The sequence below is a fragment of the Peromyscus leucopus genome, chromosome 9 (assembly GCF_004664715.2).
Source record: "Peromyscus leucopus breed LL Stock chromosome 9, UCI_PerLeu_2.1, whole genome shotgun sequence".
Lineage (NCBI taxonomy): Eukaryota > Metazoa > Chordata > Mammalia > Rodentia > Cricetidae > Peromyscus > Peromyscus leucopus.
Window position 1 is genome coordinate 68369403 of NC_051070.1, and position 15163 is coordinate 68384565.

Below are 15163 nucleotides of genomic sequence, written 5' to 3' on the forward strand. Positions count from 1 at the left end.
TTCTGTTTTTGTTTTTCTTTTGTTTGTTTTTTTAAACTGTCTATCAGGATGTTAGGTCTGACACTTAGGTGGGTAAGGGATGGCTTGTTAGGAGGCTAACATAGTCTGAGATAAACTGTAGTTGTGCTGTAGATCTGCAGATTCCAATCTCCCCAAATCACTGGTGTTCTGAACAGCCAATCAGCTTTCGAAGGCGCGGCTCTTTTCTAGGAATCCTTGTTCACAGAAGCTAGGGGTGTGAAAACAGGTTCATTCCCTCCAAGTATTAAAGAACAAGGGCAGGAAAAGTTTGAAAGTCAAGTGACGCTCAAATTTATTCAAAGGGGACAATTTTATTATAGTTTAAAAGAAAATTCCCAAAGCAGGTTAACTATAAATCTCAGAAGCTACCAGGAGGAGAATGGAGAAGAGAAGAAAAGAGAGAAAAGTTGTGATGTTTGAGCTAAGACAGCATGAAGAACAGTCGCGTGGTGGCCACATGGTGGGGAGTGGAGTTTTAGAGAAAGATTAAGGGAACTCAGAGTGTCAGAAAAAACCCAGTTAGGCTCCAGCAGCATCTGAAAGAAAAAGACAAAAAGAAGAAAAAAGATGATGAACCTTATGGTAGCTGATAGGAACTGCGTTGGGGGCAGGAATTCTGGGAAGGGAAAGTACATTATCTTATTGAAGGCATAATTATTCCACCTGTCTCTTTTGCCTGGTTTGAGGGTGGTCCCTTTGCCAGGTAATTGACCTGCCCAACTGGATTAACTTGTTTATGTTTTGAGTAGCTTGGAATGTTAGGTCTCTATGAAGGCAAGAGATTTTATCCTTTTGACCAGAAGGAACCAGTTTTCCCTTAGTGGGCCTCTACCGTTGCTGTACCATCCCCACCTCTGAAAAGATAAGCCTAAAATCATTTAGGAGATGGGCTGAAGTTGGGTACTAGACATACCCATTTTCACTATGAGCATCTAGAGATACCGTTCTGCTGCTGTTCACTAGAAGAGAAAAAAGCTTATTTTATTTTTTTTATTTATGTGTCTCTTGTGTGTGTCTATGCATGGAGGCCAGAAGAGAGCATCAGGTCCCCTGGAGCTGGAGTTACAGGCAGCTGTGAGCTGCCTGATGCGGTTGCTGAGAGCTGAACTTGAGTCCTCTGGGAAAGCAGCAACTGCTGAGCCATTTCTGCCGACAAGAAGAGATTATTAATGCCTGAGCAGGGAGTTTTAGGTCCCACTCTTAATACCTTTCCTTAGGTATAGCTCCAGAAAAGGGCACTAATTGAGGGGGAAGTGAGAAACCAGAACTCCCTTCTGGCATTCCTGTCAATGAACCAAGGACATCCTGCAATTGCTGCATTTGGGATCTCTGTCCTCTGCTGCCTGTCTAGTGTCCACTGTTCTTATCGCTGGTAGCATCCAAAAACCTGATATTCATTATTGCCCATGGTTATGTTGTCATATAGACTATGACAATATTCCTATGGTTCCTTTAAGGGAGTCTTGACTCCATTTACCTGAAGAGTCTGTACCCAGGACCCTTATTCAGTTTAGTATCCCCTTATCCTATACATGTCATTCACTGGAGGCATGAATCGTTCCATTGCTGAATTCTGGTGTGTTCCTGGAACTCGGAGTTCCATGCAATATTATGACTAGGTTAAGTCATTACCTTTACATCTTATTCCACTCTGCTTTCCTAGAACAGTAGGTCTTTCTAGAAACCGCCACCGCATCTTCAGGAAAGTGGAGGCAGATAAATGATTATGCTTCTTCGTTTCATCTCAGTTGCAGGAGAACACAGCAGGAGTGTTTGGGCCGCGGTAAAGAACTCGTCCTTCTAAGCTGGAACTTCCTGACTGCAGTCGGTCACATCATTCCTGGTCCTCCTGTGGGACTAGGCTGGTTTCCTCTTGGTTTCGAGACTGATCAGCCACTAGCTTCTCTTTGACAGAATGCCTCCAGTCACAAGGCAGGATTCCTACAAATGACTTTGCTTGTCAGCCCAGAAAGAAGTATTTGCAGAGATAAACTCCCCAAGTAATCTTGCTTGAAGTGGACAATTCAAGGGAAGAGAGACTGAGGAACTGCCCTAGCTCTCTATGTAAACAATACTCTCACCCCAGCCCTATAAAGAGCTTCAGCCATTTCCTCCCCTCCCCTCAAGAGAGGCACCACTATCTATCCTGCCTTGCATCAAGGAGCAGGGAGTTTCATTTTCTATCTCAATGTACCTCTAGCTGGCATCAGCATCCTGTATCTAGCTAGACAGTGTGTTCCTTCTTGTGGGCTAATCAGGACTTTCTCACAGCCCTTCAAGGAGACTCTGGGCTAATCAGAACTTTCTCACAGCCTTGGAGCAAACAAGCTTGAACTCTATTGACTCAGAATAGACTTCAGATTCAAACTGGGAAACTGAGTCAGTTGTGGGCTCCCACACCTGTGTCATCTTATGTAAAGCCCCCTTTAAGAGGACAACCACGAGTCGGTGAAGAGCATTGGGAACATAGAAAATTTCTAAACATTTAGAGGAGAAAATGGATTGAGATTAATTTTTTTTTTTTTTAACAGTTTCGCTCTGTAGCTGATCTGGAACTTAATTACAGGGATCTTCCTGCCTCTCCCTCCTGAGTGCTGGGATTAGCTGGTGTGCTACCACATCATGCCTCTGCTTTCATTCCTGAACCAAGATAAGATGAGCTTTCCAAGGTGAAAAGTTGATTGAGTCCATTTCATTGCTGAGATTCAACAATGCCCCTCACTCCGTGTGTGTGTGTGTGTGTGTGTGTGTGTGTGTGTGTGTGTGTGTGTGTGTGTGTGTAGGCCAGAGGTTGATATCTGGTATCTTCCTCAGTTGCTCTCCACTTTACTTTTTGAGATAATGTTTCTCATTGAACCTGGCACTCAACAACTGGCTAGACTGGCCAGCCAGTGAGCTCAAGGACCCCTGTCTCTGCCCACCTGCTGTCCTGGGGTTACAGATGTGAGCTCTGGGACTCCTCTGTCTGCCCACCTGCAGTGCTGGGGGTACAGATATGAGCTCGGGGACCCCCTCTGCCCACCTGCATGCTGGGGTACAGATGTGAGCTCGGGGACCCCCTCTGCCCACCTGCATGCTGGGGTACAGATGTGAGCTGTGCTGGCTTTTAGGTAGCTGCTGGGATCTGCACTCAGTCAGGTCTTCCTGCCAATGCTGCAAGCACTCTACATACTGAGCCATCTCCCCAGCTCCCTCCGTTGGATTTTATAGCAAATTCTTTAGCTTCTCATCCTGGGATTGAACCGCTCTGTCTCTGAACTCCACCCCATCTCTCCCTTTGCTTCATCTGCTTTTTTTGTTGTAGACATAAGAACTGTCTGCGTTTCATGCTTTCATCACCCCCCATCGCCTGGGTTGCTCCTCAGAGGTCTTTGGAAGGCTCCTTACACACACCTATTTAGTGTGTATATTTTATGTAACTGCTCTCCAGCCACACTACACGTCTCACCCCTTCCTTTTTCCCACTCCCAACCAGGATGAAAGTACCTCCTGGGCAAGGTCAAGTTTAGACGCCTCACAGTCAACTAGGCACATTTTTTTTTAAATTTCATTTTCTATTACATTTATTTTGTTTTATTTTATTTTATTTTATTTTATTTTACAATACCATTCAGTTCTACATAACAGCCACAGATTCCCTTGTTCTCCCCCTCCCTGCCCCCTCCCCTTCCCCATGCCTACCTCTTCCAGGGCAAAGCCTCCCCCAAGGACTGAGATCGACCTGGTAGACTCAGTCCAGGCAGGTCCAGTCCCCTCCTCCCAGATTGAGCCAAGCGTCCCTGCATAAGTCCCAGGTTTCAAACAGCCAACTCATGCAATGAGCCCAGGACCTGGTACCACTGCCTAGATGCCTCCCAAACAGATCAAGCCAATCAACTGTCTCACCTATTCAGAGGGCCTGATCCAGTTGGGGGCCTCTCAGCCTTTGGTTCATAGTTCATGTGTTTCCATTCGTTTGGCTATTTGTCTCTGTGCTTTATCCAACCTTGGTTTCAACAATTCTCGATTATATAAACCCTCCTCTTTCTCGCTTATTAGACTCTTGGCACTCCACCCAGGGCCTAGCCATGGATGTCTGCATCCAGATTCCTCAGTCCTTGGATGGGGTTTCTGGCACAACTATTAGGGTGTTTGGCCATCCCATCACCAGAGTAGGTCAGTCCCGGCTGTTTCTCGACCATTGCCAGCTGTCTATTGTGGGGGTATCTTTGTGGATTTCTGTGGGCCTCTCTAGCTCTTTGTTTCTCCCTTTTCTCATGTGGTCTTCATTTACCATGGTCTCCTATTCCTTGTTCTCCCTCTCTGTTCTTGATCCAGCTGGGATCTCCTGCTCTCTTTCCCTCGACCCTCGCCCTTCATTGCTCCCACTCATGTCCAGGTTGTTCATGTAGATCTCAGCCATTTCTCCGTCATTGGGCAATCCTCGTGTCTTTCTTGGGGTCCTGTTTTCCAGGTAGCCTCACTGGTGATGTGAGTAGCAGTCCAGTCATCCTTGTTCCACATCTAATATCCTCCTATGAGTGAGTACATACCATATTTGTCTTTCTGAGTCTGGGTTACCTCACTCAGGATGATTTTTTTTTCTAGATCCATCCATTTGCCTGCAAACCTCATGATGTCATTGTTTTTCTCTGCTGAGTAGTATTCCATTGTGTATATGTGCCACAATTTATTTATCCATTCTTCAGTTGAAGGGCATCTAGGTTGTTTCCACGTTTTGACTATTACAAACAATGCTGATATGAACATAGCTGAGCAAGTGCTCTTGTGGTATGATTGAGCATTTCTTGGGTATATGCCCAAGAGTGGTATAGCTGGATCTTGGGGGAGATTGATTCCCAATTTTCTAAGAAAGCACCATATTCATTTCCAAAGTGGTTGTACAAGCTTGCATTCCCACCAGCAGTGGAGGAGAGTTCCCCTAGTTCCACATCCTCTCCAGCATAAGCTGTCTTCAGTGTTTTTGATCTTAGCCATTCTGACAGGCGTAAGGTGGTATCTCGGAGTTGTTTTGATTTGCATTTCCCTGATGATTAGGGATGTTGAGCAATTCCTTAAATGTCTTTCAGTCATTTGAGTTTCCTTTGTTGAGAATTCTCTGTTTAGTTCTATAGCCCATTTTTAAATTGGACTGTTGGTTGTTTTGATGTCTAATTTCTTGAGTTCTTTATATATTCTGGATATCAGTCCTCTGTCAGATGTAGGGTTGGTGAAGATCTTTTCCCATTCTGTAGGCTGTCGCTTTGCCTTGTTGACCGTATCCTTTGCTCTACAAAAGCTTCTCAGTTTCAAGAGGTCCCATTGATTGTTTCTCTCAGTGTCTGTGCTACTGGTGTTGTATTTAGGAAGTGATCTCCTATGCCAATGCATCCAAGAATACTTCCTACTTTCTCTTCTAGCAGGTTCAGAGTAGCTGGATTTATGTTGAGGTCCTTGATCCACTTGGACTTAAGTTTTATGCATGGTGACAGATATGGATCTATTTTCAGCCTTCTACACGTTGACATCCAGTTATGCCAGCACCATTTGTTGAAGATGCTTCCTTTTTTCCATTGTACACTTTTGGCTTCTTTGTCAAAAATATATGTTCATAGGTGTGCGGGTTAATGTCAGGGTCTTCAATTCGATTCCATTGGTCCACATGTTGGTTTTTATGCCAATACCAAGCTGTTTTTAGACCGTCACTTCTTATTTGGGAATTTCCTGGTAGTCTCTCAAAGGTCATGTTGTATCAGACTTATATTTGCCTTGTGGAGACGCTGTGGTGGTTTGAACAGGAATGGCCCCCATAGATTCGTGTGTTTGAATGCTTGGCCCATAGGGAGTGGCACTATTAGGTATGGCCCACTGTGACTCACAGTCTCCTGCTGCCTGTGAATCAAGATGTAGAAGTCTCAGCTTCCTCTCCAGCACCATGTCTGCCTGCATGCTGCCATGTTTCCCGCCATGATGATAATGAACCTCTGAACTGTAAGCCATCTCCAGTGAAATGTTTTCGTAAGAGTTGCCGTGGTCCTGGTGTCTCTGCACAGCAATAGAACTCTAAATAAAACAGATGTCTTGAGTCGGTCATGGACTGAGACCCAGGGAACTGAAGTTGAGGTTCAGCTGGAGAGGAGGGTGTCTAACATGGGTGTTTGTTCTTTGTTGAAATGAATTTCTTGTTCCACTGATTGCCTAGAAAGAGTTTTAGGATTTTACTTTTCCGGATAAGGCACTGGGTCAAATGCCAGATATCAAAGCTTAGGAAATGACAAAGGTTTTAGGAGTTGTGGACAGAAACGGGAATGTGTTTCCCGAAGTACATATTTCCTACCATATCAAAACCTTGTCTTCATGTCTATGTCTGTGAACACATAATCAAGCTAAGAACTCATATAATAACATAACTTGATATGTTTACATGCTATATACTATTTTCTAAATTATTTCTTTTGTGGTGATTCAGAGATCTTTTTGACCAGCACAAAGCATATTTACTTTATTTAATAGAAAATTTGCACTGAAGCAGCTTGTGAGAATACAGGGAGAGGCCCAACCATCTTTCTTTTCTTAAAAAAATATTTTTTTCCTTTTATTTATTTATTTTTTTAATTTTTTTTTTTGTTTTTTTTTTCGATACAGGGTTTCTCTGCGTAGCTTTGCGCCTTTCCTGGAACTCACTTTGGAGAGCAGGCTGGCCTCGAACTCACAAAGATCCACCTGCCTCTGCCTCCTGAGTGCTGGGATTAAAGGCGTGCGCCACCACCGCCTGGCTTTTTTTCCTTTTATTGAAAATAGATTTTCTTCCTCACATAATATATTCTGATTACAGTTCACCCCCATCTGCTCTTCCCAATTCCTCCCCACCTCCCTTCCCATCCAGATCCCCTTCCATCTCTCATTAGAAAGCAAACAGGCTTCTAAGGGATAATACAATGCAAGGCAAGGCAAGGCAACACAACACAAATGATAAGTGTCTTAGTTAGGGTTTCTATGGCTGTAACAAAACTCTATGACCAAAAAGCAAGTTGAGGAGGAAGGGTTTATTTGGCTTACACTTCCACATCACTGTCCATTACTGAAGCATGTCAGGACAGGAACTCAAGCTGGGCCAGAACCTGGAGGCAGGAGCTGATACAGAAGTCATGGAGGGGTGCTGCTTACTGACTTGCTCATCAAGGCTTGCTCAGCCTGTTTTCTTATAGAACTCAGAACCATCAGCCCAAGGATGGTACCACTCACAGTGCCTTACTGTATCAATTACTAATTAAGAAAATGCCTTATAGCTGGATCTTTTGGGGGCATTTCCTCAACTGAGGCTCCTTCCTCCCTGATGACTCTAGCTTGTGTCAAGTTGACATAAAACCAGTCAGTATAATAAGATAAAACAAAAACTAACACATCAGAATTGGAAAAAAAAAGAAAAGAAAAGAGCCAAAGAGAAGGTACGAGAAACAGAGACCCACTCATCCACACACTCAGGAGTCCCATAAAAACACTAAACTGGAAGCCATGAAGAATACACATAGGAGCTGGTGCAAACCCGTGCACACCCTGTGCATGCTGCTTCAGTCTCTGTGAGTTCATATTCCCAGCTGTACTTTAACCCTGCAACAAAGCTGGTGACCATGTGGTCTTTGGAATGCAAGTTATGCAAAATGACTACACAGTTCTGCCATTTGAATGTCTTGCTTCAGAAGTCAGCAGAACTTTGCTCTTCAGAATCCTTAGGGCTTCAAGATGAGCCAAGAAGAGAGCACAGGAATTCAGTCACACTGGGGCAGTGGTAGTAGCTCTTGTGGAGGCCATTCTCAATTTTCCACCTGGAAGGAAAACATGGGTTTTAGGTCTCAAGGAATCACTGAATGACCCCAGTCATGTCTAAGCCATGGTCACGAGCCTGGCAGTAAGACGAGGGGATCATAATCCAACACCACCAGTGTTGCTTTAGACAGGGAATGGTTAAATTGTTCCACAAAATAGAAACAGAAGGAACATTACCAAACTCCTTCTATGAGGCTACAATTACCCTGATTCCCAAGCCAAACAAAGATGCAACAAAGAAAGAGAACTATAAACCAATCTCCCTCATGAACATTGATGCAAAAATACTCAATAAAATACTGGCAAACAGACTCCAAGAACACATCAAAACAATTATGCACCATGATCAAGTAGGCTTCATCCCAGGGATGCAAGGGTTGTTCAACATACAAAAGTCTGTCAATGTAATACACCATATAAACAAACTGAAAGAGAAAAAACACATGATCATCTCACTAGATGCTGAAAAGGCATTTGACAAAATCCAACACCCCTTCATGATAAAGGTCCTGGAGAGATCAGGAATACAGAGAACATATCTAAAAATAATAAAGGCAATTTACAGCAAGCCAACAGCCAACATCAAAGTAAATGGAGAGAAACTCAAAGCTATTCCACTAAAATCAGGAACAAGGCACTGTTTGCTCTCCCCATACTTATTCAATATAGTACTTGAAGTTCTAGCCAGAGCAATAAGACAACATAAGGAGATCAAGGGGATACAAATTGGAAAGGAAGAAGTCAAGCTTTCACTAGTTGCAGATGACATGATAGTATACATAAGTGACCCCAAAAATTCGACCAAGGAATTCATACAGCTTATAAACATCTTCAGCAATGTAGTAGGATACAAGATTAACTAAAAAAAAATCAGTAGCCCTCCTATATACAAATGACAAAGAGACTGAGAAGGAAATCAGAGATACATCACCCTTTACAATAGCCATAAATGATATAAAATACCTTGGGGTAACTCTAACTAAGCAAGCAAAAGACCTGTATGACAAGAACTTTAAGTCCCTGAAAAAAGAAATTGAAGAAGATGTCAGAAAATGGAAAGATCTCCCATGCTCATGGATAGGTAGGATTAACATAGTAAAAATGGCAATCTTACCAAAAGCAATCTACAGATTCAATACAATCCCCATCAAAATACCTACACAATTCTTCACAGACCTGGAAAAAATAATACTCAACTTCATATGGAAAAACAAAAGACCCAGGATAGCCAAAAGAATCCTGTACAATAAAACAACCTCTGGAGGCATCACAATCCCTGACTTCAAGCTCTACTATAGAGCTACAGTAATAAAAACAGCTTGGTACTGGCATAAAAACCAACATGTGGACCAATGGAACCGAACTGAAGACCCTAACATTAATCCACACACCTATGAACATATAATTTTTGACAAAGAAGCCAAAAGTGTACAATGGAAAAAAGAAAGCATCGTCAACAAATGCTGCTGGCATAACTGGATGTCAACATGTAGAAGACTTCAAATAGATCCATATCTGTCACCGTGCACAAAACTTAAGTCCAAGTGGATCAAGGACCTCAACATAAATCCAGCTACTCTGAACCTGCTAAAAGAGAAAGTAGGAAGTATTTTTGAACGCATTGGCATAGGAGATTACTTCCTAAATATAACACTAGTAGCACAGACACTGAGAGAAACAATCAATCAATGGGACCTCTTGAAACTGAGAAGCTTTTGTAGGGCAAAGGACACAGTCAACAAGACAAAACAACAGCTTACAGAATGGGAAAAGATCTTCACCAACCCCACATCTGACAGAGGGCTGATATCCAGAATATATAAAGAACTCAAGAAATTAGACATCAAAATAACCAACTGCTGTGGATATCGTTCTATATAAATAAAACACTGATGGCCAGTGACCAGACAGGAAGTATAGGTGGGACAAGGAGAGAGGAGAACTGGGGAAACAGAAAGAAGGAGGAAGAGACACTGCAGCCATGGCCAGGATAAGCAGCATGTAAAGACGCCGGTAAGCCACCAGCCACGTGGCAAGGTATAGGTTTATGGAAATGGGTTAATTTAAGATATAAGAACAGTTAGCAAGAAGCTTGCCACGGCCATACAGTTTATAAGTAATATAAGTGTCTGAGTGATTGTTTTATATGTGGATTGTGGGGCTGTGGGGCTTGGTGGAACCTGGAGAGAAGCCCTCCAGCAACAACCAACAGTCCAATTAAAAAATAGGCTATAGGCCGGGCGGTGGTGGCGCACGCCTTTAATCCCAGCACTCGGGAGGCAGAGCCAGGCGGATCTCTGTGAGTTCGAGGCCAGCCTGGGCTACCAAGTGAGCTCCAGGAAAGGCGCAAAGCTACACAGAGAAACCCTGTCTCGAAAAACCAAAAAAAAAAAAAAAAAAAAAAAATATAGGCTATAGAACTAAACAGAGAATTCTCAACAGAGGTAACTCAAATGGCTGAAAGACATTTAAGGAATTGCTCAACATCCTTAATCATCAGGGAAATGAAAATCAAAACGACTCTGAGATACCATCTTACACCCATCAGAATGGCTAAGATAAAAAACACTGATGACAGTCTATATTGGAGAGGATGTGGAGAAAGGGGAACACTCCTACACTGTTGGTGGGAATGCAATCTTGTACAATCACTTTGGAAATCAATACAGTGATTTCTTAGAAAATTGGGAATCAATCTCCCTCAAGACCCAGCTATACCACTCTTGGGCATATACCCAAGGAATGCTCAATCATACCACAAGGACACATGCTCAGCTATACTCATAGCATTATTTGTAATAGCCAGAACCTGGAAACAACCTAGATGCCTGTCAACTGAAGAGTGGATAAGTAAAATGTGGTACATATACACAATGGTGTACTACTCAGCAGAGAAAAACAATGACATCATGATGTTTGCAGGCAAATGGATGGAACTAGAAAAAAAATCATCCTGAGTGAGGCAACCCAGACTCAGAAAGACAAACATGGTATGTACTCACTCATAAGTGGATACTAGATGTAAAGCAAAGGATAACCAGACTGCAACTTACAACTCCAGAGAGGTTACCTAGTAAAGAGGACCCTAAGAAAGACACAGGGATCACCCAACAACAGAGAAATGGATGAGATCTACAAGAGCAAACTGGAGGTGTGTGTGGGGGGGTAATGGAGGGCAAGGGTCGGGGGAAAGAGAGCTTAGGGGAGTGGGAGGGCCCAGATGGATCAGGAACAGGGTGAGAGAACAAGGAAAGAGATACCATGATAAATGAAAACCCCATGGGAATAGGAAGAAGCAGAGTGCTAGAGAGGTCCCCAGAAATCCACAAAGATACCTCCACAATAGACTACTGGCAATGGTTGAGAGAGTGCCTGAGCTGACCTACTCTGGTGATCGGATGGCTGAACACCCTAACTGTCATGATAGAACTTTCATCCAGTGACTGATGGAAGCAGATGCAGAGATCCATGGCCAAGCCCCAGGTGGAGCTCCAGGAGTCCAGTCAGCGAGAGAGAGGAGGGATTATATGAGCAAGAAATATTGAGACCATGATTGGAAAAAGCACAGGGACAAATAGCCAAACTAGTGGAAACACTTGAACTATGAACCAATAGCTGAGGAGCCCCCATGAAACTGGATCAGGTCCTCTGGATAAGTGAGACAGTTGATTAGCTTGAACTATCCAGGCAGTGGGACCGGGACCTATCCTTGGTGCATGAGCTGGCTTCTTGGAACCTAGGGCCTATGCTGAGACATTTTTCTCAGCCTTGGTGTAGGGAGGAGGGGAGTGGACCTGCCTCAACTGAATCTACCAGGCTGAGCTGAATCCCTAGGGGAGACCTTGCCTTGGAAGAGGTGGGAATGGGGGGTGGATGGGGGGGGAGGCTGGGGAGTGGGAGGAGAGAAGACAGGGGAATCCATGGCTGATATGTAAAATTAAATTAATTATAAAATAAAATAATAATTAAAAAAGACAGGGAATGGTATTTTCCCACGGATCTGTTACTGGAAAGTTATCTTGGTTCTTGGCTAAGGTGACCTCAAGTAAGGGACACCTTCCTTTGATCACCTTCCCTGGCAAAGAATGAAGCATGAGTCAGAAAAGAGGTCCAGTGAGCTTTTGATGAAGTCCAAGTATGGGAACAATGCATACCCTGAGAGAACGGCAAGGGGGGAAGACAGAGCAAGAATAAAGAGCCAGCAGCCCTGAGTCTTGGACTGGTTGTCACTGTTTTTGAAGTATTCATGGAAACTGTTCTACCCAGAATGTTGTGAGCCTGAGGCATGAAAACTGCACCCCACCTTCTCTGGCCAACTGAAGAAGAAATAGTTAACCATATTTTATTGTTGTCTTAACTTTGTAGTCAAAGGCTGTTCTGTGCGTCCTGAAGCTTGGGATGGGTGATTGAGATAGGAGATAGCTAACTGCGTTTATGACCTTAACCTTCTCTGTTAGCTCCATTCTCTGGGGACCAGGAAGGAAGAGCTAATTGCATTTACTGCCTTCAATTTGCTCTTTGGCTCTGTGGCCGGTAGGTCGAAAGCCACTGCTGTTGGTTCATCTTCAACCTGGCAATGAAGAATTCCATGGGACTCTTTGGCTTCATTTGTTTGTTTTTCTTCTGGTTCATTATTTTATTTTGTTTGTATGGGTGTTTTGCCTTCATGTATGTCTCTGCACCATGTGTGTGCCTATTGCCTGAGGAGGCCGGAACAGGGTGTTGGATCCCTGGAACTGGAGTTACAGATGGCTGTGATCCTCCCTGTGGGTGCTGGGAACTGAACCTGGGTCCTCCGCAGGAGCAGCCTGTGCTTTTATCAGTTAAGCCATCTCTCGGGCCCCTCTGGCTCATTTTTTAAGAAACAGTGACATTTTTAAAATCAGTGACAAGCACTTGAGAAGCTCTTGCTGACAGGTTAGCATTTGAAAGGTTCAAGCTGCTTCTGAGAATTGATTCCCTGAATCCTTGACTGCTCCAACAGACCTGTGGCTGATTTATTAGTTTACTTTTTTTGTATGTGGCTTCTCTGCTCACAAAGGATAGCTCCTCTACAGCTAGTCAATAGTGAGGGAAGGACACTTCAGTGTTTTCCTTTTAAAAGTCCTGTGTGATTTTCAGGAGTCTTATCCAGGTGGGTCTAAATGTTTCATCACACATTCAAGCTATCACAAATGCTAACGTCATGCACATGGCATGGTCAGTAGTTGTCTCTTTTACTGAAAGCTAACAGGATTGTTCTGGCCAACCTAACCTGAGTAGCATCAATTAGCTAATTGTTCTTGAAACTAATCTCTTCTTTCTTTTCATAATTAAAAAAACTGTTATGTCAAGCAGCATGTATTTTTCTTAAATACTTGGCTTAACCTACAAGAGAATTGAATTTTTGAAAGGTCAGCTTGATAAAATTATCCGAGAGGAACTATATGTTTACTTTAATTAGTGCTCTTTATTATATGAAAACATTGTCAGTATTGAATAATAAGCAATTAATCATAAACTCGGCCATCCACAAGTTAGAATATACTCAGAGACATTAGTCTATTAAAACCTTTAAAGTTGTCAGTGACATTATGAGGCTCCAATAAAGGTTTAGCAGGCACAAAATTGGGTGCATTGCACTGGTTTCTGGTTTGTTTGCGTGATGGAGCATAAACTCAGGGCTTGGATCCAGCACTCTACCCCTGAGCCATGTTTTCAGGCCTTGTTAAGTCTCTGATCTTTCATAGGCCTTGATGTGCATGCAAAGTGTTACTTATTTGAATAAAAATATAGAATAAAAATTCTGTTCATCTAAAATCACTGTTTGCCGTTTACTGTACAAATATTGATTCTGGGTCAAATAACTCCTTTTTAAAGGAAATAAGAAAATAATTTATTCTGAGAAAAACATTCTGGGACATGAATTCAAATTACTCTAAATGACATGTTCTACTGTGTAAAAGGTCACATAAACTTTTATAGTCTATAGACTATAATTTTTTTTATTTTTTATTTTTTTACTAAATCCAGCAGTGGAGGCAGCAGGTAGGAGAGCTGTGTGTGTGTGTTTGTGTGTTTGTGTGTGTGTGTGTGTGTGTGTGTGTGTGTGTGTGTGGTGGGGAGGGTGTCTTCCATAAGATTTGGACTGAGCTCCATGTTTGATGGAGGCTAGGGGTCTGTTAAGTTTGGTATGTTCCAAGAGTTGTATCTGGTAGCCAGAAAGATGTTGGGTTAGATACAGAGGTTGGCAGAAAATGATTTTTGAAAGTCACAAAACATAGCTCAAGATAACTGTGGCTCTTGACCTCCCACATTTCGTCTCTGTAATCACAGTGCTCTAGCCAGCCATGGCCAAACAGCTGGCAGGTCCTTCACTTTCAATCTTCAGAGTAACTCAGGTCTCATCATGATCAGCACACATGGATTTCATTTTCTTCCGACACCAGGCAGTGGCTGCCCTTGTTCTTGGTGTTGTTAAGGAAGAGAAAGCTTGCTCACATGAGTCAGCAGAGAGATCACTGCATCCCTGTCCTCCAAGTGTAAGAATGTCTTCTCTCACAGAATTCGACCTTGTCTAGGACACACAAGTGAATCCCATGTGATTTTCTTCAACTCACAGATTTCTTCCTCTCTCTCAAAGTCAATCCGTCCCTGGAGGCAGGATCCTTCTCCCAGGCCTCTGCTTGTGTGCAAAGGAAGGAAAATTCTGTTTAACTGTGTTCTGCAGTTTTTCTGGTGCTTTTCAGGAAGGCCGAGACTCGCTGTAATCGTAGGAAGTCTGCTATCCCCTGTCTTCTGGGAGATAATTGCCAGGCCTTGTGATCTTGTCTGGTAGGAGTGTGGGTTACAGACCTTGTGCTTTGAGCCAGCCAGGTGCTAACTGTTAGGTCCAAAGAAAACTCCAATTCCTCCAACTCCAAAAGGCAGTCCAAATATCCAGAACTGAGTTCAACCTGGACTATAGAGGATTTCTGGTGGTTAGATAAAAGCCATCCAGGAACTTGTGAAACCAGTTTCCGTCTGCTAAAGGGAACTCATTTCCTTCACCTCTGGCAGAAGGGACATATGTGGCGCCTATCAGCATATCGAAGTGCATGCTGACCTCCAGGCTCCCTCAGTATTACAAATATGTGTCATACATTTCAAAGTCCATGCTAGCATCCCGGCCCTTCACACCTGCTCTATCCTGGACTCCTTCCAGCTCAGACTTCCCTCCCCTCAGCTACTCCCCCTTCCTCCAGGCCAGCTTTTCTCACTCCTCTTGCCTCCTGTTGTTCTCACTGTGCTTTCTCAGTTCTCTGTCTGCTGCTCTTCTTCCCTCTCTTGCAGACAGCCCTGGCCATGTCCAGTCTGC